This window comes from Hypanus sabinus, chromosome 15 (genome assembly GCF_030144855.1).
Source record: "Hypanus sabinus isolate sHypSab1 chromosome 15, sHypSab1.hap1, whole genome shotgun sequence".
Taxonomy (NCBI): Eukaryota; Metazoa; Chordata; class Chondrichthyes; order Myliobatiformes; family Dasyatidae; genus Hypanus; species Hypanus sabinus.
This window is the reverse complement of record NC_082720.1, coordinates 89,144,006-89,168,546: the sequence shown is the minus strand read 5'-3', so window position 1 is coordinate 89,168,546 and position 24,541 is coordinate 89,144,006.

Below are 24,541 nucleotides of genomic sequence, written 5' to 3'. Positions count from 1 at the left end.
GTGCAGAGTTGATTGACCAGGATGCTGCCTGCATCAGAGAGGGTGCAGAGGAGAGTCACAAGGATGCTGCCTGGATTAGAGAGGGTGTAGAGATTTACCAGGATGCTGCCTTGGATTAGAGAGGGGGCAGAGGAGATTTACCAGGATGCTGTCTGGATTAGAGAGGGTGTAGAGATTTACCAGGATGCTGCCTTGGATTAGAGAGGGGGCAGAGGAGATTTACCAGGATGCTGTCTGGATTAGAGAGGGTGCAGAGGAGATTCACCATGGTGCTGCCTGGATTAGGGAGGGTGCAGAGGAGATTCTCCAGGATGCTGAATAGATTAGAGTGGGTGCAGAGTTGATTTAACAGGACGCTGCCTGGATTAGAGAGGATGCAGAGGAGGTTCACCAGGATGCTGCCTAGATTAGAGAGGGTGCAGAGGGGATTCACCAAGTTGCTGCCTGGATTAGAGATTGTGCAGAGGAGATTTACCAGGATGCTGCCCGGATTAGTGATGGGGCAGAGGAGATTGCCCAGGATGCTGCCTGGATTAGAGAGGGTGCAGAGGAGATTCACCAGGATGCTGCACGGATTAGAGAGTGTGCAGAGGAGATATACCAGGATGCTGCCTGGATTAGAGAGGGTGCAGAGGAGATTCACCAGGATGCTGAATAGATTAGAGTGGGTGCAGAGGAGATTAACCAGGATGCTGCCTGGATTAGAGATGGGGCAGAGGAGATTGACCAGGATGCTGCCTGGATTAGAGAGTGTGCAGAGGAGATGCACCAGGATGCTGAATGGATTAGAATGGGTGCAGAGTTGATTTACCAGGATGCTGCCTGGATTAGAGAGGGTGCAGAGGAGATTCACCAGGATGCTGAATAGATTAGAGTGGGTGCAGAGTTGACTTAACAGGATGCTGCCTGGATCAGAGAGGGTGCAGAGGAGATTCACCAGTATGCTGCCTGGATTAGAGAGTGTGCAGAGGAGATTCACCAGGATGCTGCCTGGATTAGAGAGGGTGCAGAGGAGATTCAACAAGTTGCTGAATAAATTAGAGTGGGTGCAGAGTTGACTTAACAGGACGCTGCCTGGATTAGAGAGGATGCAGAGGAGGTTCACCAGGATGCTGCCTGGATTAGAGAGAGTGTAGAGGAGATTCACCAAGTTGCTGCCTTGATTAGAGAGGGTGCAGAGGAGATTCACCAAAATGCTGCTTGGATTATAGAAGGTGCAGAGGAGATTCACCAGGATGCTGCATTAATTAGAGAGGGTGCAGAGGAGATTCACTTGGTTGCTGCCTGGATTAGAGAGGGTGAAGAGGAGATTCACCAGGATGCTGAATAGATTAGAGTGAGTGCAGAGTTGATTTAACAGGACGCTGCCTGGATTAGAGAGGGTGCAGAGGAGATTTGCCAGTCTGTTGCTTGGATTGGAGAGGGTGCAGTGGAGATTTACCAGGATGCTGCCTGGATTAGAGCGGGTGCAGAGGAGATTTACCAGGATGCTGCTTGGATTACAGAAGGTGCAGAGGAGATTCACCAGGATGCTGCATTAATTAGAGAGGGTGCAGAGGAGATTCACTTGGTTGCTGCCTGGATTAGTGAGGGTGCAGAGGAGATTCAACCGGATGCTGCCTGGATTAGAGAGGGTGCAGAGTTGAGTTACCAGGAGGGTGAGTGGATTACAGAGGGTGCAGACGAAATTTACCAGGATGCTGCCTGGATTAGAGAGGGTGTAGAGGAGATATACCAGGATGCTGCCTGGATCAGAGAGGGTGCAGAGGAGAATTACCAGGATGCTGCCTGGATTAGAGAGGGTTTAGAGGAGATTTACCAGGATGCTGCCTGGATTAGAGAGGGTGCAGAGGAGATTCACCAGGATGCTGCCTGGATTAGAGTGGGTGCAGAGGAGATTCACCAGGATGCTGCCTGGATTAGAGAGGGTGCAGAGCTGTTTTATCAGGATGCTGCCTGGATTAGAGAAGTGCCGAGGAGATTCACCACAACGCTGCATTGATCAGAGAGGGTGCAGAGGAGATTCACCAGGATGCAGCCTGGAATAGACAGAGTGCAGTGGAGATTCAGCAGGATGCTGCCTGGATTAGAGAGTGTGCAGAGTTGATTGACCAGGATGCTGCCTGCATCAGAGAGGGTGCAGAGGAGAGTCACAAGGATGCTGCCTGGATTAGTGAGGGTGTATAGGAGATAAACCAGGATGCTGCCTTGGATTAGAGAGGGGGCAGAGGAGATTTACCAGGATGCTGTCTGGATTAGAGAGGGTGCAGAGGAGATTCACTTGGATACTGCCTGGATCAGAGAGGGTGCAGTGGAGATCCAGCAGGTTGCTGCCTGGATTAGAGAGGATGCAGAGCAGATTTACCTTGATGCTGCCTGGATTAGAGAGGGTACAGATGAGATTCACCAGGATGCTGAATGGATTAGAGTGGGTGCAGAGGAGATTCACCAGGATGCTGCCTGGATTAGGGAGGGTGCAGAGGAGGTTCACCAGGTTGCTGCCTAGATTAGAGAGGTTGCAGAGGAGATTTACCAGGATGCTGCCTGGATTAGAGATGGGGCAGAGGAGATTGACCAGGATGCTGCCTGGATTAGAGAGGGTGCAGAGGAGATTCACCAGGATGCTGCCTGGATCAGAGAGGGTGCAGAGGAGATTCACCAGGATGCTGCCTAGTTTAGAGAGGGTGCAGAGGAGATTCAGCAGGATGCTGCCTGGATTAGAGAGGGTGCAGAGGAGATTCAGCAGGATGCTGCCTGGATTAGAGAGGGTGCAGAGGAGATTCCCCAGGATGCTGTCTGGATTAGAGAGGTTGCAGAGGAGATTTACCAGGATGCTGTCTGGATTAGAGATGGTGCAGAGGGGATTTACCAGGATGCTGCCTGGATTAGAGAGGGTGCAGTGGAGATTTACCAGTATGTTGCTTGGATTGGAGAGGGTGCAGTGGAGATTTACCAGGATGCTGCCTGGATTAGAGAGGGTGCAGAGGAGATTTACCAGGATGCTGCTTGGATTATAGAAGGTGCAGAGGAGATTCACCAGGATGCTGCATTAATTAGAGAGGGTGCAGAGGAGATTCACCAGGATGCTGCCTGGATTAGAGAGGGTGCCGCGGAGATTCACAAGGATGTGGCCTGGATTAGTGAGGGTGCAGAGGAGATTCAACCGGATGCTGCCTGGATTAGAGAGGGTGCAGAGTTGAGTTACCAGGAGGCTGAGTGGATTACAGAGGGTGCAGAGGAGATTGACCAGGATGCTGCCTGGATTAGAGAGGGTGCAGAGGAGATTCACCAGGATGCTGCCTGGATTAGAGAGTGTGCAGAGGAGATTTACCAGGATGCTGCCCGGATTAGTGATGGGGCAGAGGAGATTGCCCAGGATGCTGCCTGGATTAGAGAGGGTGCAGAGGAGATTCACCAGGATGCTGCACGGATTAGAGAGTGTGCAGAGGAGATATACCAGGATGCTGCCTGGATTAGAGAGGGTGCAGAGGAGATTCACCAGGATGCTGAATAGATTAGAGTGGGTGCAGAGGAGATTAACCAGGATGCTGCCTGGATTAGAGATGGGGCAGAGGAGATTGACCAGGATGCTGCCTGGATTAGAGAGTGTGCAGAGGAGATGCACCAGGATGCTGAATGGATTAGAATGGGTGCAGAGTTGATTTACCAGGATGCTGCCTGGATTAGAGAGGGTGCAGAGGAGATTCACCAGGATGCTGAATAGATTAGAGTGGGTGCAGAGTTGACTTAACAGGATGCTGCCTGGATCAGAGAGGGTGCAGAGGAGATTCACCAGTATGCTGCCTGGATTAGAGAGTGTGCAGAGGAGATTCACCAGGATGCTGCCTGGATTAGAGAGGGTGCAGAGGAGATTCAACAAGTTGCTGAATAAATTAGAGTGGGTGCAGAGTTGACTTAACAGGACGCTGCCTGGATTAGAGAGGATGCAGAGGAGGTTCACCAGGATGCTGCCTGGATTAGAGAGAGTGTAGAGGAGATTCACCAAGTTGCTGCCTTGATTAGAGAGGGTGCAGAGGAGATTCACCAAAATGCTGCTTGGATTATAGAAGGTGCAGAGGAGATTCACCAGGATGCTGCATTAATTAGAGAGGGTGCAGAGGAGATTCACTTGGTTGCTGCCTGGATTAGAGAGGGTGAAGAGGAGATTCACCAGGATGCTGAATAGATTAGAGTGAGTGCAGAGTTGATTTAACAGGACGCTGCCTGGATTAGAGAGGGTGCAGAGGAGATTTGCCAGTCTGTTGCTTGGATTGGAGAGGGTGCAGTGGAGATTTACCAGGATGCTGCCTGGATTAGAGCGGGTGCAGAGGAGATTTACCAGGATGCTGCTTGGATTACAGAAGGTGCAGAGGAGATTCACCAGGATGCTGCATTAATTAGAGAGGGTGCAGAGGAGATTCACTTGGTTGCTGCCTGGATTAGTGAGGGTGCAGAGGAGATTCAACCGGATGCTGCCTGGATTAGAGAGGGTGCAGAGTTGAGTTACCAGGAGGGTGAGTGGATTACAGAGGGTGCAGACGAAATTTACCAGGATGCTGCCTGGATTAGAGAGGGTGTAGAGGAGATATACCAGGATGCTGCCTGGATCAGAGAGGGTGCAGAGGAGAATTACCAGGATGCTGCCTGGATTAGAGAGGGTTTAGAGGAGATTTACCAGGATGCTGCCTGGATTAGAGAGGGTGCAGAGGAGATTCACCAGGATGCTGCCTGGATTAGAGTGGGTGCAGAGGAGATTCACCAGGATGCTGCCTGGATTAGAGAGGGTGCAGAGCTGTTTTATCAGGATGCTGCCTGGATTAGAGAAGTGCCGAGGAGATTCACCACAACGCTGCATTGATCAGAGAGGGTGCAGAGGAGATTCACCAGGATGCAGCCTGGAATAGACAGAGTGCAGTGGAGATTCAGCAGGATGCTGCCTGGATTAGAGAGTGTGCAGAGTTGATTGACCAGGATGCTGCCTGCATCAGAGAGGGTGCAGAGGAGAGTCACAAGGATGCTGCCTGGATTAGTGAGGGTGTATAGGAGATAAACCAGGATGCTGCCTTGGATTAGAGAGGGGGCAGAGGAGATTTACCAGGATGCTGTCTGGATTAGAGAGGGTGCAGAGGAGATTCACTTGGATACTGCCTGGATCAGAGAGGGTGCAGTGGAGATCCAGCAGGTTGCTGCCTGGATTAGAGAGGATGCAGAGCAGATTTACCTTGATGCTGCCTGGATTAGAGAGGGTACAGATGAGATTCACCAGGATGCTGAATGGATTAGAGTGGGTGCAGAGGAGATTCACCAGGATGCTGCCTGGATTAGGGAGGGTGCAGAGGAGGTTCACCAGGTTGCTGCCTAGATTAGAGAGGTTGCAGAGGAGATTTACCAGGATGCTGCCTGGATTAGAGATGGGGCAGAGGAGATTGACCAGGATGCTGCCTGGATTAGAGAGGGTGCAGAGGAGATTCACCAGGATGCTGCCTGGATCAGAGAGGGTGCAGAGGAGATTCACCAGGATGCTGCCTAGTTTAGAGAGGGTGCAGAGGAGATTCAGCAGGATGCTGCCTGGATTAGAGAGGGTGCAGAGGAGATTCAGCAGGATGCTGCCTGGATTAGAGAGGGTGCAGAGGAGATTCCCCAGGATGCTGTCTGGATTAGAGAGGTTGCAGAGGAGATTTACCAGGATGCTGTCTGGATTAGAGATGGTGCAGAGGGGATTTACCAGGATGCTGCCTGGATTAGAGAGGGTGCAGTGGAGATTTACCAGTATGTTGCTTGGATTGGAGAGGGTGCAGTGGAGATTTACCAGGATGCTGCCTGGATTAGAGAGGGTGCAGAGGAGATTTACCAGGATGCTGCTTGGATTATAGAAGGTGCAGAGGAGATTCACCAGGATGCTGCATTAATTAGAGAGGGTGCAGAGGAGATTCACCAGGATGCTGCCTGGATTAGAGAGGGTGCCGCGGAGATTCACAAGGATGTGGCCTGGATTAGTGAGGGTGCAGAGGAGATTCAACCGGATGCTGCCTGGATTAGAGAGGGTGCAGAGTTGAGTTACCAGGAGGCTGAGTGGATTACAGAGGGTGCAGAGGAGATTGACCAGGATGCTGCCTGGATTAGAGAGGGTGCAGAGGAGATTCACCAGGATGCTGCCTGGATTAGAGAGTGTGCAGAGGAGATATACCAGGATGCTGCCTGGATTAGAGAGGGTGCAGAGGAGATTCACCAGGATGCTGAATAGATTAGAGTGGGTGCAGAGTTGATTTAACAGGACGCTGCCTGGATTAGAGAGGATGCAGAGGAGGTTCACCAGGATGCTGCCTAGATTAGGGAGGGTGCAGAGGAGATTTACCAGGATGCTGCCTGGATTAGGGATGGGGCAGAGGAGATTCACCAGGATGCTGCCTGGATTAGAGAGTGTGCAGAGGAGATATACCAGGATGCTGCCTGGATTAGAGAGGGTGCAGAGGAGATTCACCAGGATGCTGAATAGATTAGAGTGGGTGCAGAGTTGATTTAACAGGACGCTGCCTGGATTAGAGATGATGCAGAGGAGGTTCACCAGGATGCTGAATGGATTAGAATCGGTGCAGAGGAGATTCACCAGGATGCTGAATGGATTAGAGTGGGTGTAGAGTTGATTTACCAGGATGCTGCTTGGATTAGAGAGGGTGCAGAGGAGATTCACCAGGATGCTGAATAAATTAGAGTGGGTGCAGAGTTGACTTAACAGGACGCTGCCTGGATTAGAGATGATGCAGAGGAGGTTCACCAGGATGCTGAATGGATTAGAGAGGGTGTAGTGGAGATTTACCAGGATGCTGCCTGGATTTGAGAGGGTGCAGAGCAGATTTACTAGGATGCTGCCTGGATTAGCGAGGGTGCAGAGGTGATTCACCAGGATGCTGCCTGGATTAGAGAGGGTGCAGAGGAGATTCACCAGGATACTGCCTGGATTAGAGAGGGTGCAGAGCTGTTTTAACAGGATGCTGCCTGGATTATAGAAGGTGCTGAGGAGATTCACCACAATGCTGAATTGATTAGAGAGTGTACAGAGGAGATTCACTTGGATGCTGCCTGGATTAGAGAGTGTGCAGAGGAGATTCACCATGATGCTGCCAGGTATAGACAGGTTGCAGAAGAGATTCAGCAGGATGCTGCATTGAACAGAGAGGGTGCAGAGGAGGTTCACCAGGATGCTGCCTGGATTAGAGAGGGTGCAGAGGAGATTCACCAGGATGCTGCCTGGATTAGACAGGGTGCAGAGTTGAATTACCACGATGCTGCCTGCATCAGAGAGGGTGCAGAGGAGAGTCACAAGGATGCAGCCTGGATTAGAGAGGGTGCAGAGGAGATTCACCAGGATGCTGACTGAATTAGAGAGGGTGCAGAGGAGATTCACCAGGATGCTGACTGAATTAGAGAGGGTGCAGAGGAGATTCACCTGGATGCGGACTGGATTAGAGAGGGTACAGAGGAGATTCACCAGGATGCTGCCTGGATTAGAGAGTGTGCAGTGGAGATTTACCAGGATGCTTCCTGGATTAGAAAGGGTACAGAGGAGAATCAACAGGACGCTGCCTGCATTAGAGAGGGTGTAGAACTGATTTATCAGGATGCTGCCTGGATTAGAGAGGGTGCAGAGGAGATTCACCAGGATGCTGCCTGGATTAGAGAGGTTGGAGAACTGATTCACCAGGATGCTGCCTGGATTAGAGAGGGTGCAGAGGAGATTCACCAGGATGCTGCCTGGATTTGAGATGGTGCAGAGGAGATTTACCAGGATGCTGCATTGATCAGAGAGGGTGCAGAGGAGATTCACCAGGATGCTGCCTGGATTAGAGAGGGTGCAGAGGAGATTCACCAGGATGCTGCCTGGATTAGAGAGGGTGCAGAGGAGATTTACCAGGATGCTGCCTGGATTAGAGAGGGTGCAGAGGAGGTTCACCAGGATGCTGCCTGGATTAGAGAGGGTGCAGAGGAGATTCACCAGGATGCTGCCTGGATTAGAGAGAGTGCAGAGGAGGTTCACCAGGATGCTGAATGGATTAGAGAGGATGCAGAGGAGATTCACCAGGATGCTGCCTGGATTTGAGATGGTGCAGAGGAGATTCACCAGGATGCTGCCAGGATTAGAGAGGGTGCAGAGGAGATTCATCAGGCTGCTGCCTGGATTAGAGAGTGTGCAGAGGAGAGTCACAAGGATGCAGCCTGGATTAGAGAGGGTGCAGAGGAGATTCACCAGGATGCTGACTGAATTAGAGAGGGTGCAGAGGAGATTCACCTGGATGCTGCCTGGATCAGAGAGGGTGCAGAGGAGATGCACTAGGATTCTGAATGGATTAGAGTGGGTGCAGAGTTGATTTACCAGGATGCTGCCTGGATTAGTGAGGGTGCAGAGGAGATTCAACAGGATGCTGCCTGGATTAGAGAGGGTGCAGAGGAGATTCACCAGGATGCTGCCTGGATTAGAGAGGGTGCAGAGGAGATTCACAAGGATGCTGCCTGGATTAGAGAGGGTGCAGAGGAGATTCACCAGGATGCTGCCTGGATTAGAGACGGTGCAGAGGAGATTTACCAGGATGCTGCCTGGATTAGAGAGGGTGCAGAGGAGATTCACCAGGATGCTGTCTGGATTAGAGAGGGTGCAGAGGAGATTTACCAGGATGCTGCCTGGATTAGAGAGGGTGCAGAGGAGATTCACCAGGATGCTGCCTGGATTAGAGAGGGTGGATAGGAGATTCACCAGGATGCTGTCTGGATTAGAGAGGGTGCAGTGGAGATTCACCAGGATGCTGCCTGGATCAAAGAGGGTGCAGAGGGGATTTACTAGGATGCTGCCTGGATTAGAGAGGGTTTAGAGGAGATTTAGCAGGATGCTGCCTGGATTAGAGAGGGTGCAGAGGAGATTCACCAGGCATCTGCCTGGATTAGAGAGGGTGCAGAGGAGATTTACCAGGATGCTGCCTGGATTAGAGAGGGTGCAGAGGAGATTTACCAGGATGCTGCTTGGATTATAGAAGGTGCAGAGGAGATTCACCAGGATGCTGCATTAATTAGAGAGGGTGCAGAGGAGATTCACCAGGATGCTGCCTGGATTATAGAAGTGCCGAGGAGATTCACCACAATGCTGCATTGATCAGAGAGGGTGCAGAGGAGATTCACCAGGATGCTGCCTGGAATAGACAGAGTGCAGAGGAGATTCACCAGGATGCTGCCTGGATTAGAGAGTGTGCAGAGGAGATATACCAGGATGCTGCCTGGATTAGAGAGGGTGCAGAGGAGATTCACCAGGATGCTGAATAGATTAGAGTGGGTGCAGAGTTTATTTAACAGGACGCTGCCTGGATTAGAGAAGGTGCAGAGGAGATTCACCAGGATGCTGCCTGGATTAGAGAGGGTGCAGAGGAGATTCACCAGGATGCTTCCTGGAATAGACAGAGTGCAGAGGAGATTCACCAGGATGCTGCCTGGATTAGAGAGTGTGCAGAGGAGATATACCAGGATGCTGCCTGGATTCGAGAGGGTGCAGAGGAGATTCACCAGGATGCTGCCTGGATTAGAGAGGGTGCAGAGGAGATTCACCAGGATGCTTCCTGGAATAGACAGAGTGCAGAGGAGATTCACCAGGATGCTGCCTGGATTAGAGAGTGTGCAGAGGAGATATACCAGGATGCTGCCTGGATTAGAGAGGGTGCAGAGGAGATTCACCAGGATGCTGAATAGATTAGAGTGGGTGCAGAGTTGATTTAACAGGACGCTGCCTGGATTAGAGAGGGTGCAGAGGAGATTCACCAGGATGCTGCCTGGATTAGAGAGGTTGCAGAGGAGATTCACCAGGATGCTGCCTGGATCAGAGAGGGTGCAGAGGAGATTCACCAGGATGCTGCCTAGTTTAGAGAGGGTGCAGAGGAGATTCACCAGGATGCTGCCTGGATTAGAGAGGGTGCAGAGGAGATTCACCAGGATGCTGCCTGGTTTAGAGAGGGTGCAGAGGAGATTTACCAGGATGCTGCCTGGATTAGAGAGGGTGCAGAGGAGATTCAGCAGGATGCTGCCTGGATTAGAGAGGGTGCAGAGGAGATTCCCCAGGATGCTGTCTGGATTAGAGAGGTTGCAGAGGGGATTTACCAGGATGCTGTCTGGATTAGAGAGGGTGCAGTGGAGATTTACCAGTATGTTGCTTGGATTGGAGAGGGTGCAGTGGAGATTTACCAGGATGCTGCCTGGATTAGAGAGGGTGCAGAGGAGATTTACCAGGATGCTGCTTGGATTATAGAAGGTGCAGAGGAGATTCACCAGGATGCTGCATTAATTAGAGAGGGTGCAGAGGAGATTCACCAGGATGCTGCCTGGATTAGAGAGGGTGCCGCGGAGATTCACAAGGATGTGGCCTGGATTAGTGAGGGTGCAGAGGAGATTCAACCGGATGCTGCCTGGATTAGAGAGGGTGCAGAGTTGAGTTACCAGGAGGCTGAGTGGATTACAGAGGGTGCAGAGGAGATTGACCAGGATGCTGCCTGGATTAGAGAGGGTGCAGAGGAGATTCACCAGGATGCTGCCTGGATTAGAGAGTGTGCAGAGGAGATATACCAGGATGCTGCCTGGATTAGAGAGGGTGCAGAGGAGATTCACCAGGATGCTGAATAGATTAGAGTGGGTGCAGAGTTGATTTAACAGGACGCTGCCTGGATTAGAGAGGATGCAGAGGAGGTTCACCAGGATGCTGCCTAGATTAGGGAGGGTGCAGAGGAGATTTACCAGGATGCTGCCTGGATTAGAGATGGGGCAGAGGAGATTGACCAGGATGTTGCCTGGATTAGACAGTCTGCAGAGGAGATTCACCTGGATGCTGAATGGATTAGAGTGGGTGTAGAGTTGATTTACCAGGATGCTGCCTGGATTAGAGAGGGTGCAGAGGAGATTCACCATGATGCTGCCAGGTATAGACAGGTTGCAGAGGAGATTCAGCAGGATGCTGCATTGAACAGAGAGGGTGCAGAGGAGGTTCACCAGGATGCTGCCTGGGTTAGAGAGGGTGCAGAGGAGATTCACCAGGATGCTGCCTGGATTAGACAGGGTGCAGAGTTGAATTACCACGATGCTGCCTGCATCAGAGAGGGTGCAGAGGAGAGTCACAAGGATGCAGCCTGGATTAGAGAGGGTGCAGAGGAGATTCACCAGGATGCTGACTGAATTAGAGAGGGTGCAGAGGAGATTCACCAGGATGCTGACTGAATTAGAGAGGGTGCAGAGGAGATTCACCTGGATGCGGACTGGATTAGAGAGGGTACAGAGGAGATTCACCAGGATGCTGCCTGGATTAGAGAGTGTGCAGTGGAGATTTACCAGGATGCTTCCTGGATTAGAAAGGGTACAGAGGAGAATCAACAGGACGCTGCCTGCATTAGAGAGGGTGTAGAACTGATTTATCAGGATGCTGCCTGGATTAGAGAGGGTGCAGAGGAGATTCACCAGGATGCTGCCTGGATTAGAGAGGTTGGAGAACTGATTCACCAGGATGCTGCCTGGATTAGAGAGGGTGCAGAGGAGATTCACCAGGATGCTGCCTGGATTTGAGATGGTGCAGAGGAGATTTACCAGGATGCTGCATTGATCAGAGAGGGTGCAGAGGAGATTCACCAGGATGCTGCCTGGATTAGAGAGGGTGCAGAGGAGATTCACCAGGATGCTGCCTGGATTAGAGAGGGTGCAGAGGAGATTTACCAGGATGCTGCCTGGATTAGAGAGGGTGCAGAGGAGGTTCACCAGGATGCTGCCTGGATTAGAGAGGGTGCAGAGGAGATTCACCAGGATGCTGCCTGGATTAGAGAGAGTGCAGAGGAGGTTCACCAGGATGCTGAATGGATTAGAGAGGATGCAGAGGAGATTCACCAGGATGCTGCCTGGATTTGAGATGGTGCAGAGGAGATTCACCAGGATGCTGCCAGGATTAGAGAGGGTGCAGAGGAGATTCATCAGGCTGCTGCCTGGATTAGAGAGTGTGCAGAGGAGAGTCACAAGGATGCAGCCTGGATTAGAGAGGGTGCAGAGGAGATTCACCAGGATGCTGACTGAATTAGAGAGGGTGCAGAGGAGATTCACCTGGATGCTGCCTGGATCAGAGAGGGTGCAGAGGAGATGCACTAGGATTCTGAATGGATTAGAGTGGGTGCAGAGTTGATTTACCAGGATGCTGCCTGGATTAGTGAGGGTGCAGAGGAGATTCAACAGGATGCTGCCTGGATTAGAGAGGGTGCAGAGGAGATTCACCAGGATGCTGCCTGGATTAGAGAGGGTGCAGAGGAGATTCACAAGGATGCTGCCTGGATTAGAGAGGGTGCAGAGGAGATTCACCAGGATGCTGCCTGGATTAGAGACGGTGCAGAGGAGATTTACCAGGATGCTGCCTGGATTAGAGAGGGTGCAGAGGAGATTCACCAGGATGCTGTCTGGATTAGAGAGGGTGCAGAGGAGATTTACCAGGATGCTGCCTGGATTAGAGAGGGTGCAGAGGAGATTCACCAGGATGCTGCCTGGATTAGAGAGGGTGGATAGGAGATTCACCAGGATGCTGTCTGGATTAGAGAGGGTGCAGTGGAGATTCACCAGGATGCTGCCTGGATCAAAGAGGGTGCAGAGGGGATTTACTAGGATGCTGCCTGGATTAGAGAGGGTTTAGAGGAGATTTAGCAGGATGCTGCCTGGATTAGAGAGGGTGCAGAGGAGATTCACCAGGCATCTGCCTGGATTAGAGAGGGTGCAGAGGAGATTTACCAGGATGCTGCCTGGATTAGAGAGGGTGCAGAGGAGATTTACCAGGATGCTGCTTGGATTATAGAAGGTGCAGAGGAGATTCACCAGGATGCTGCATTAATTAGAGAGGGTGCAGAGGAGATTCACCAGGATGCTGCCTGGATTATAGAAGTGCCGAGGAGATTCACCACAATGCTGCATTGATCAGAGAGGGTGCAGAGGAGATTCACCAGGATGCTGCCTGGAATAGACAGAGTGCAGAGGAGATTCACCAGGATGCTGCCTGGATTAGAGAGTGTGCAGAGGAGATATACCAGGATGCTGCCTGGATTAGAGAGGGTGCAGAGGAGATTCACCAGGATGCTGAATAGATTAGAGTGGGTGCAGAGTTTATTTAACAGGACGCTGCCTGGATTAGAGAAGGTGCAGAGGAGATTCACCAGGATGCTGCCTGGATTAGAGAGGGTGCAGAGGAGATTCACCAGGATGCTTCCTGGAATAGACAGAGTGCAGAGGAGATTCACCAGGATGCTGCCTGGATTAGAGAGTGTGCAGAGGAGATATACCAGGATGCTGCCTGGATTCGAGAGGGTGCAGAGGAGATTCACCAGGATGCTGCCTGGATTAGAGAGGGTGCAGAGGAGATTCACCAGGATGCTTCCTGGAATAGACAGAGTGCAGAGGAGATTCACCAGGATGCTGCCTGGATTAGAGAGTGTGCAGAGGAGATATACCAGGATGCTGCCTGGATTAGAGAGGGTGCAGAGGAGATTCACCAGGATGCTGAATAGATTAGAGTGGGTGCAGAGTTGATTTAACAGGACGCTGCCTGGATTAGAGAGGGTGCAGAGGAGATTCACCAGGATGCTGCCTGGATTAGAGAGGGTGCAGAGGAGATTCACCAGGATGCTGCCTGGATCAGAGAGGGTGCAGAGGAGATTCACCAGGATGCTGCCTAGTTTAGAGAGGGTGCAGAGGAGATTCACCAGGATGCTGCCTGGATTAGAGAGGGTGCAGAGGAGATTCACCAGGATGCTGCCTGGTTTAGAGAGGGTGCAGAGGAGATTTACCAGGATGCTGCCTGGATTAGAGAGGGTGCAGAGGAGATTCAGCAGGATGCTGCCTGGATTAGAGAGGGTGCAGAGGAGATTCCCCAGGATGCTGTCTGGATTAGAGAGGTTGCAGAGGAGATTTACCAGGATGCTGTCTGGATTAGAGATGGTGCAGAGGGGATTTACCAGGATGCTGCCTGGATTAGAGAGGGTGCAGTGGAGATTTACCAGTATGTTGCTTGGATTGGAGTGGGTGCAGTGGAGATTTACCAGGATGCTGCCTGGATTAGAGAGGGTGCAGAGGAGATTTACCAGGATGCTGCTTGGATTATAGAAGGTGCAGAGGAGATTCACCAGGATGCTGCATTAATTAGAGAGGGTGCAGAGGAGATTCACCAGGATGCTGCCTGGATTAGAGAGGGTGCCGCGGAGATTCACAAGGATGTGGCCTGGATTAGTGAGGGTGCAGAGGAGATTCAACCGGATGCTGCCTGGATTAGAGAGGGTGCAGAGTTGAGTTACCAGGAGGCTGAGTGGATTACAGAGGGTGCAGAGGAGATTGACCAGGATGCTGCCTGGATTAGAGAGGGTGCAGAGGAGATTCACCAGGATGCTGCCTGGATTAGAGAGTGTGCAGAGGAGATATACCAGGATGCTGCCTGGATTAGAGAGGGTGCAGAGGAGATTCACCAGGATGCTGAATAGATTAGAGTGGGTGCAGAGTTGATTTAACAGGACGCTGCCTGGATTAGAGAGGATGCAGAGGAGGTTCACCAGGATGCTGCCTAGATTAGGGAGGGTGCAGAGGAGATTTACCAGGATGCTGCCTGGATTAGAGATGGGGCAGAGGAGATTGACCAGGATGTTGCCTGGATTAGACAGTCTGCAGAGGAGATTCACCTGGATGCTGAATGGATTAGAGTGGGTGTAGAGTTGATTTACCAGGATGCTGCCTGGATTAGAGAGGGTGCAGAGGAGATTCACCAGGATGCTGAATAAATTAGAGTGGGTGCAGAGTTGACTTAACAGGACGCTGCCTGGATTAGAGATGATGCAGAGGAGGTTCACCAGGATGCTGAATGGATTAGAATCGGTGCAGAGGAGATTCACCAGGATGCTGCCTGGATTAGGGAGGGTGCAGAGGAGATTCACCAGGATGCTGAATAGATTAGAGTGGGTGCAGAGTTGATTTAACAGGACGCTGCCTGGATTCGAGAGGGTGCAGAGGAGGTTCACCAGGATGCTGCCTAGATGAGAGAGGGTGCAGAGGAGATTCACCAGGATGCTGCCTGGATTAGAGAGGGTGCAGAGGAGATACACCAGGATGCTGCCTGGATTAGTGAGGGTGCAGAGTTGAGTTACCAGGAGGCTGACTGGATTACAGAGGGTGCAGACGAAATTTACCAGGATGCTGCCTGGATTAGAGAGGTTGTAGAGGAGATATACCAGGATGCTGCCTGGATCAGAGCGGGTGCAGAAGAGAATTACCAGGATGCTGACTGGATTAGAGAGGGTTTAGAGAAGATTTACCAGGATGCTGCCTGGATTAGAGAGGGTGCAGAGGAGATTCACCAGGATGCTGCCTGGATAAGAGAGGGTGCAGAGGAGATTCACTTGGATGCTGCCTGGATTAGAGAGGGTGCAGAACTGTTTTATCAGGATGCTGCCTGGATTATTGAAGTGCCGAGGAGATTCATCACAACGCTGCATTGATCAGAGAGGGTGCAGAGGAGATTCACCAGGATGCTGCCTGGAATAGACAGAGTGCAGAGGAGATTCAGCAGGATGCTGCCTGGATCAAAGAGGGTGCAGAGGGGATTTACTAGGATGCTGCCTGGATTAGAGAGGGTTTAGAGGAGATTTAGCAGGATGCTGCCTGGATTAGAGAGGGTGCAGAGGAGATTTACCAGGATGCTGCCTGGATTCGAGAGGGTGCAGAGGAGATTTACCAGGATGCTGCTTGGATTATAGAAGGTGCAGAGGAGATTCACCAGGATGCTGAATAGATTAGAGTGGGTGCAGAGTTGACTTAACAGGACGCTGCCTGGATTAGAGATGATGCAGAGGAGGTTCACCAGGATGCTGAATGGATTAGAGAGGGTGTAGTGGAGATTTACCAGGATGCTGCCTGGATTTGAGAGGGTGCAGAGCGGATTTACTAGGATGCTGCCTGGATTAGCGAGGGTGCAGAGGTGATTCACCAGGATGCTGCCTGGATTAGAGAGGGTGCAGAGGAGATTCACCAGGATACTGCCTGGATTAGAGAGGGTGCAGAGCTGTTTTAACAGGATGCTGCCTGGATTATAGAAGGTGCTGAGGAGATTCACCACAATGCTGAATTGATTAGAGAGTGTACAGAGGAGATTCACTTGGATGCTGCCTGGATTAGAGAGTGTGCAGAGGAAATTCACCATGATGCTGCCAGGTATAGACAGGTTGCAGAGGAGATTCAGCAGGATGCTGACTGAATTAGAGAGGGTGCAGAGGAGATTCACCAGGATGCTGACTGAATTAGAGAGGGTGCAGAGGAGATTCACCAGGATGCTAACTGAATTAGAGAGGGTGCAGAGGAGATTCACCTGGATGCGGACTGGATTAGAGAGGGTACAGAGGAGATTCACCAGGATGCTGCCTGGATTAGAGAGTGTGCAGTGGAGATTTACCAGGATGCTTCCTGGATTAGAAAGGGTACAGAGGGGAATCAACAGGACGCTGCCTGCATTAGAGAGGGTGTAGAACTGATTTATCAGGATGCTGCCTGGATTAGAGAGGGTGCAGAGGAGATTCACCAGGATGCTGCCTGGATTAGAGAGGTTGGAGAACTGATTCACCAGGATGCTGCCTGGATTAGAGAGGGTGCAGAGGAGATTCACCAGGATGCTGCCTGGATTTGAGATGGTGCAGAGGAGATTTACCAGGATGCTGCATTGATCAGAGAGGGTGCAGAGGAGATTCACCAGGATGCTGCCTGGATTAGAGAGGGTGCAGAGGAGATTCACCAGGATGCTGCCTGGATTAGAGAGGGTGCAGAGGAGATTTACCAGGATGCTGCCTAGATTAGAGAGGGTGCAGAGGAGGTTCACCAGGATGCTGCCTGGATTAGAGAGGGTGCAGAGGAGATTCACCAGGATGCTGCCTGGATTAGAGAGAGTGCAGAGGAGGTTCACCAGGATGCTGAATGGATTAGAGAGGATGCAGAGGAGATTCACCAGGATGCTGCCTGGATTTGAGATGGTGCAGAGGAGATTCACCAGGATGCTGCCAGGATTAGAGAGGGTGCAGAGGAGATTCACCAGGCTGCTGCCTGGATTAGAGAGTGTGCAGAGGAGAGTCACAAGGATGCAGCCTGGATTAGAGAGGGTGCAGAGGAGATTCACCAGGATGCTGACTGAATTAGAGAGGGTGCAGAGGAGATTCACCTGGATGCGGACTGGATTAGAGAGGGTGCAGAGGAGATTCACCAGTATGCTGCCTGGATCAGAGAGGGTGCAGAGGAGATGCACTAGGATTCTGAATGGATTAGAGTGGGTGCAGAGTTGATTTACCAGGATGCTGCCTGGATTAGGGAGGGTGCAGAGGAGATTCAACAGGATGCTGCCTGGATTAGAGAGGGTGCAGAGGAGATTCACCAGGATGCTGCCTGGATTAGAGAGGGTGCAGAGGAGATTCACAAGGATGCTGCCTGGATTAGAGAGGGTGCAGAGGAGATTCACCAGGATGCTGCCTGGATTAGAGACGGTGCAGAGGAGATTTACCAGGATGCTGCCTGGATTAGAGAGGGTGCAGAGGAGATTCACCAGGATGCTGTCTGGATTAGAGAGGGTGCAGAGGAGATTTACCAGGATGCTGCCTGGATTAGAGAGGGTGCAGAGGAGATTTACCAGGATGCTGCCTGGATTAGAGAGGGTGCAGAGGAGATTCACCAGAATACTGCCTGGATCAGAGAGCGTGCAGAGGAGATTTACCAGGATGCTGCTTAGATTAGAGAGGGTGCAGAGGAGATTTACCAGGATGCTGCCTGGATTAGAGAGGGTGCAGAGGAGATTTACCAGGATGCTGCCTGGATTAGAGAGGGTGCAGAGGAGATTCACCAGGATGCTGCCTGGATTAGAGAGGGTGCAGAGGAGATTCACCAGGATGCTGCCTGGATTAGAGAGGGTGCAGAGGAGATTCACCAGGATGCTGCCTGGATTAGAGAGGGTGGATAGGAGATTCATCAGGATGCTGTCTGGATTAGAGAGGGTGCAGTGGAGATTCACCAGGATGCTACCTGGATCAAAGAGGGTGCAGAGGAGATTCACCAGGATGCTGCCTGGAATAGACAGAGTGCAGAGGAGATTCAGCAGGATGCTGCCTGGATTAGATAGGGTGCAGAGGAGATTTACCAGGATGCTGCCTGGATTAGAGAGGGTGCAGAGGAGATTCACCAGGATGCTGCCTGGATTAGAGAGGGTGCAGAGGAGATTCACCAGGATGCTGCCTGGATTAGAGAGGGTGGATAGGAGATTCACCAGGATGCTGTCCGGATTAGAGAGGGTGCAGTGGAGATTCACCAGGATGCTGCCTGGATCAAAGAGGGTGCAGAGGGGATTTACTAGGATGCTGCCTGGATTAGAGAGGGTTTAGAGGAGATTTAGCAGGATGCTGCCTGGATTAGAGAGGGTGCAGAGGAGATTCACCAGGCATCTGCCTGGATTAGAGAGGGTGCAGAGGAGATTTACCAGGATGCTGCCTGGATTAGAGAGGGTGCAGAGGAGATTTACCAGGATGCTGCTTGGATTATAGAAGGTGCAGAGGAGATTCACCAGGATGCTGCCTGGATTATAGAAGTGCCGAGGAGATTCACCACAATGCTGCATTGATCAGAGAGGGTGCAGAGGAGATTCACCAGGATGCTACCTGGAATAGACAGAGTGCAGAGGAGATTCACCAGGATGCTGCCTGGATTAGAGAGTGTGCAGAGGAGATATACCAGGATGCTGCCTGGATTAGAGAGGGTGCAGAGGAGATTCACCAGGATGCTGAATAGATTAGAGTGGGTGCAGAGTTGATTTAACAGGACGCTGCCTGGATTAGAGAAGGTGCAGAGGAGATTCACCAGGATGCTGCCTGGATTAGAGAGGGTGCAGAGGAGATTCACCAGGATGCTGCCTGGATTAGAGAGGTTGCAGAGTTGATTGACCAGGATGCTGCCTGCATCAGAGAGGGTGCAGAGGAGAGTCACAAGGATGCTGCCTGGATTAGTGAGGGTGTATAGGAGATAAACCAGGATGCTGCCTTGGATTAGAGAGGGGGCAGAGGAGATTTACCAGGATGCTGTCTGGATTAGAGAGGGTGCAGAGGAGATTCACTTGGATACTGCCTGGATCAGAGAGGGTGCAGTGGAGATCCAGCAGGTTGCTGCCTGGATTAGAGAGGATGCAGAGCAGATTTACCTTGATGCTGCCTGGATTAGAGAGGGTACAGATGAGATTCACCAGGATGCTGAATGGATTAGAGTGGGTGCAGAGGAGATTCACCAGGATGCTGCCTGGATTAGGGAGGGTGCAGAGGAGGTTCACCAGGTTGCTGCCTAGATTAGAGAGGTTGCAGAGGAGATTTACCAGGATGCTGCCTGGATTAGAGATGGGGCAGAGGAGATTGACCAGGATGCTGCCTGGATTAGAGAGGGTGCAGAGGAGATTCACCAGGATGCTGCCTGGATCAGAGAGGGTGCAGAGGAGATTCACCAGGATGCTGCCTAGTTTAGAGAGGGTGCAGAGGAGATTCAGCAGGATGCTGCCTGGATTAGAGAGGGTGCAGAGGAGATTCAGCAGGATGCTGCCTGGATTAGAGAGGGTGCAGAGGAGATTCCCCAGGATGCTGTCTGGATTAGAGAGGTTGCAGAGGAGATTTACCAGGATGCTGTCTGGATTAGAGATGGTGCAGAGGGGATTTACCAGGATGCTGCCTGGATTAGAGAGGGTGCAGTGGAGATTTACCAGTATGTTGCTTGGATTGGAGAGGGTGCAGTGGAGATTTACCAGGATGCTGCCTGGATTAGAGAGGGTGCAGAGGAGATTTACCAGGATGCTGCTTGGATTATAGAAGGTGCAGAGGAGATTCACCAGGATGCTGCCTGGATTAGAGAGGGTGCAGAGGAGATTCACCAGGATGCTGCCTGGATTAGAGAGGGTGCAGAGGAGATTTACCAGGATGCTGCCTAGATTAGAGAGGGTGCAGAGGAGATTCACCACAATGCTGCATTGATCAGAGAGGGTGCAGAGGAGATTCACCAGGATGCTACCTGGAATAGACAGAGTGCAGAGGAGATTCACCAGGATGCTGCCTGGATTAGAGAGTGTGCAGAGGAGATATACCAGGATGCTGCCTGGATTAGAGAGGGTGCAGAGGAGATTCACCAGGATGCTGAATAGATTAGAGTGGGTGCAGAGTTGATTTAACAGGACGCTGCCTGGATTAGAGAAGGTGCAGAGGAGATTCACCAGGATGCTGCCTGGATTAGAGAGGGTGCAGAGGAGATTCACCAGGATGCTGCCTGGATTAGAGAGGTTGCAGAGGAGATTTACCAGGATGCTGTCTGGATTAGAGAGGGTGGAGAGGGGATTTACCAGGATGCTGCCTGGATTAGAGCTGGTGCAGTGGAGATTTACCAGTATGTTGCTTGGATTGGAGAGGGTGCAGTGGAGATTTACCAGGATGTTGCCTGGATTAGAGAGGGTGCAGAGGAGATTCACCAGGATGGTGCCTGGATTAGAGAGGGTGCAGAGGAGATTTACCAGGATACTGCCTGGATTCGAGAGGGTGCAGAGGAGATTCACCAGGATGCTGCCTGGATTAGAGAGGGTGCAGAGGAGATTCACCAGGATGCTTCCTGGAATAGACAGAGTGCAGAGGAGATTCACCAGGATGCTGCCTGGATTAGAGAGTGTGCAGAGGAGATATACCAGGATGCTGCCTGGATTAGAGAGGGTGCAGAGGAGATTCACCAGGATGCTGAATAGATTAGAGTGGGTGCAGAGTTGATTTAACAGGACGCTGCCTGGATTAGAGAGGGTGCAGAGGAGATTCACCAGGATGCTGCCTGGATTAGAGAGGGTGCAGAGGAGATTCACCAGGATGCTGCCTGGATTAGAGAGGGTGCAGAGGAGATTCACCAGGATGCTGCCTGGATTAGAGAGGGTGCATAGGAGATTTGCCAGGATGCTGTCTGGATTAGAGAGGGTGCAGAGCTTTACCAGGATGCTGCCTGGATTAGAGAGGGTGAAGTGGAGATTCACCAGGATGCTGCCTGGATCAAAGAGGGTGCAGAGGGGATTTACTAGGATGCTGCCTGGATTAGAGAGGGTTTAGAGGAGATTTAGCAGGATGCTGCCTGGATTAGAGAGGGTGCAGAGGAGATTCACCAGGCATCTGCCTGGATTAGAGAGGGTGCAGAGGAGATTTACCAGGATGCTGCCTGGATTAGAGAGGGTGCAGAGGAGATTTACCAGGATGTTGCCTGGATTAGAGAGGGTGCAGAGGAGATTCACCAGGATGCTGCCTGGAATAGACAGAGTGCAGAGGAGATTCACCACAATGCTGCATTGATCAGAGAGGGTGCAGAGGAGATTCATCAGGATGTTGCCTGGAATAGACAGAGTGCAGAGGAGATTCACCAGGATGCTGCCTGGATTAGAGAGTGTGCAGAGGAGATATACCAGGATGCTGCCTGGATTAGAGAGGGTGCAGAGGAGATTCACCAGGATGCTGAATAGATTAGAGTGGGTGCAGAGTTGATTTAACAGGACGCTGCCTGGATTAGAGAGGGTGCAGAGGAGATTCACCAGGATGCTGCCTGGATTAGAGAGGGTGCAGAGGAGATTCACCAGGATGCTGCCTGGATTAGAGAGGTTGCAGAGGAGATTTACCAGGATGCTGTCTGGATTAGAGAGGGTGGAGAGGGGATTTACCAGGATGCTGCCTGGATTAGAGCTGGTGCAGTGGAGAGTTACCAGTATGTTGCTTGGATTGGAGAGGGTGCAGTGGAGATTTACCAGGATGTTGCCTGGATTAGAGAGGGTGCAGAGGAGATTCACCAGGATGTTGCCTGGATTAGAGAGGGTGCAGAGGAGATTCACCAGGATGCTGCCTGGATTTGAGATGGTGCAGAGGAGATTTACCAGGATGCTGCATTGATCAGAGAGGGTGCAGAGGAGATTCACCAGGATGCTGCCTGGATTAGAGAGGGTGCAGAGGAGATTCACCAGGATGCTGCCTGGATTAGAGAGGGTGCAGAGGAGATTTACCAAGATGCTGCCTGGATTAGAGAGGGTGCAGAGGAGGTTCACCAGGATGCTGCCTGGATTAGAGAGGGTGCAGAGGAGGTTCACCAGGATGCTGAATGGATTAGAGAGGATGCAGAGGAGATTCACCAGGATGCTGCCTGGATTTGAGATGGTGCAGAGGAGATTCACCAGGATGCTTCCAGGATTAGAGAGGGTGCAGAGGAGATTCACCAGGATGCTGCCTGGATTAGAGAGGGTGCAGAGGAGAGTCACAAGGATGCAGCCTGGATTAGAGAGGGTGCAGAGGAGATTCACCAGGATGCTGACTGAATTAGAGAGGGTGCAGAGGAGATTCACCTGGATGCGGACTGGATTAGAGAGGGTGCAGAGGAGATTCACCAGTATGCTGCCTGGATCAGAGAGGGTGCAGAGGAGATGCACTAGGATTCTGAATGGATTAGAGTGGGTGCAGAGTTGATTTACCAGGATGCTGCCTGGATTAGGGAGGGTGCAGAGGAGATTCAACAGGATGCTGCCTGGATTAGAGAGGGTGCAGAGGAGATTCACCAGGATGCTGCCTGGATTAGAGAGGGTGCAGAGGAGATTCACAAGGATGCTGCCTGGATTAGAGAGGGTGCAGAGGAGATTCACCAGGATGCTGCCTGGATTAGAGACGGTGCAGAGGAGATTTACCAGGATGCTGCCTGGATTAGAGAGGGTGCAGTGGAGATTCACCAGGATGCTGTCTGGATTAGAGAGGGTGCAGAGGAGATTTACCAGGATGCTGCCTGGATTAGAGAGGGTGCAGAGGAGATTTACCAGGATGCTGCCTGGATTAGAGAGGGTGCAGAGGAGATTCACCAGAATGCTGCCTGGATCAGAGAGCGTGCATTGGAGATTTACCAGGATGCTGCTTAGATTAGAGAGGGTGCAGAGGAGATTTACCAGGATGCTGCCTGGATTAGAGAGGGTGCAGAGGAGATTCACCAGGATGCTGCCTGGATTAGAGAGGGTGCAGTGGAGATTCAGCAGGATGCTGCCTGGATTAGAGAGGGTGCAGAGGAGATTTACCAGGATGCTGCCTGGATTAGAGAGGGTGCAGAGGAGATTCACCAGGATGCTGCCTGGATTAGAGAGGGTGCAGAGGAGATTCACCAGGATGCTGCCTGGATTAGAGAGGGTGCAGAGGAGATTCACCAGGATGCTGCCTGGATTAGAGAGGGTGGATAGGAGATTCACCAGGATGCTGTCTGGATTAGAGAGGGTGCAGTGGAGATTCACCAGGATGCTGCCTGGATCAAAGAGGGTGCAGAGGAGATTCACCAGGTAGCTGCCTGGAATAGACAGAGTGCAGAGGAGATTCAGCAGGATGCTGCCTGGAATAGAGAGGGTGCAGAGGAGATTTACCAGGATGCTGCCTGGATTAGAGAGGGTGCAGAGGAGATTCACCAGGATGCTGCCTGGATTAGAGAGGGTGCAGAGGAGATTCACCAGTATGCTGCCCGGATTAGAGAGGGTGCAGAGGAGATTCACCAGGATGCTGTCTGGATTAGAGAGGGTGGATAGGAGATTCACCAGGATGCTGTCTGGATTAGAGGGGGTGCAGTGGAGATTCACCAGGATGCTGCCTGGATCAAAGAGGGTGCAGAGGGGATTTACTATGATGCTGCCTGGATTAGAGAGGGTTTAGAGGAGATTTAGCAGGATGCTGCCTGGATTAGAGAGGGTGCAGAGGAGATTCACCAGGCATCTGCCTGGATTAGAGAGGGTGCAGAGGAGATTTACCAGGATGCTGCCTGTATTAGAGAGGGTGCAGAGGAGATTTACCAGGATGCTGCTTGGATTATAGAAGGTGCAGAGGAGATTCACCAGGATGCTGCATTAATTAGAGAGGGTGCAGAGGAGATTCACCAGGATGCTGCCTGGATTATAGAAGTGCCGAGGAGATTCACCACAATGCTGCATTGATCAGAGAGGGTGCAGAGGAGATTCACCAGGATGCTGCCTGGAATAGACAGAGTGCAGAGGAGATTCACCAGGATGCTGCCTGGATTAGAGAGTGTGCAGAGGAGATATACCAGGATGCTGCCTGGATTAGAGAGGGTGCAGAGGAGATTCACCAGGATGCTGCCTGGATTTGAGAGGGTGCAGAGGAGATTCACCAGGATGCTGCCTGGATTAGAGAGGGTGCAGAGGAGATTCACCAGGATGCTGCCTGGATTAGAGAGGTTGCAGAGGACATTTACCAGGATGCTGTCTGGATTAGAGAGGGTGGAGAGGGGATTTACCAGGATGCTGCCTGGATTAGAGCTGGTGCAGTGGAGATTTACCAGTATGTTGCTTGGATTGGAGAGGGTGCAGTGGAGATTTACCAGGATGTTGCCTGGATTAGAGAGGGTGCAGAGGAGATTCACCAGGATGGTGCCTGGATTAGAGAGGGTGCAGAGGAGATTTACCAGGATA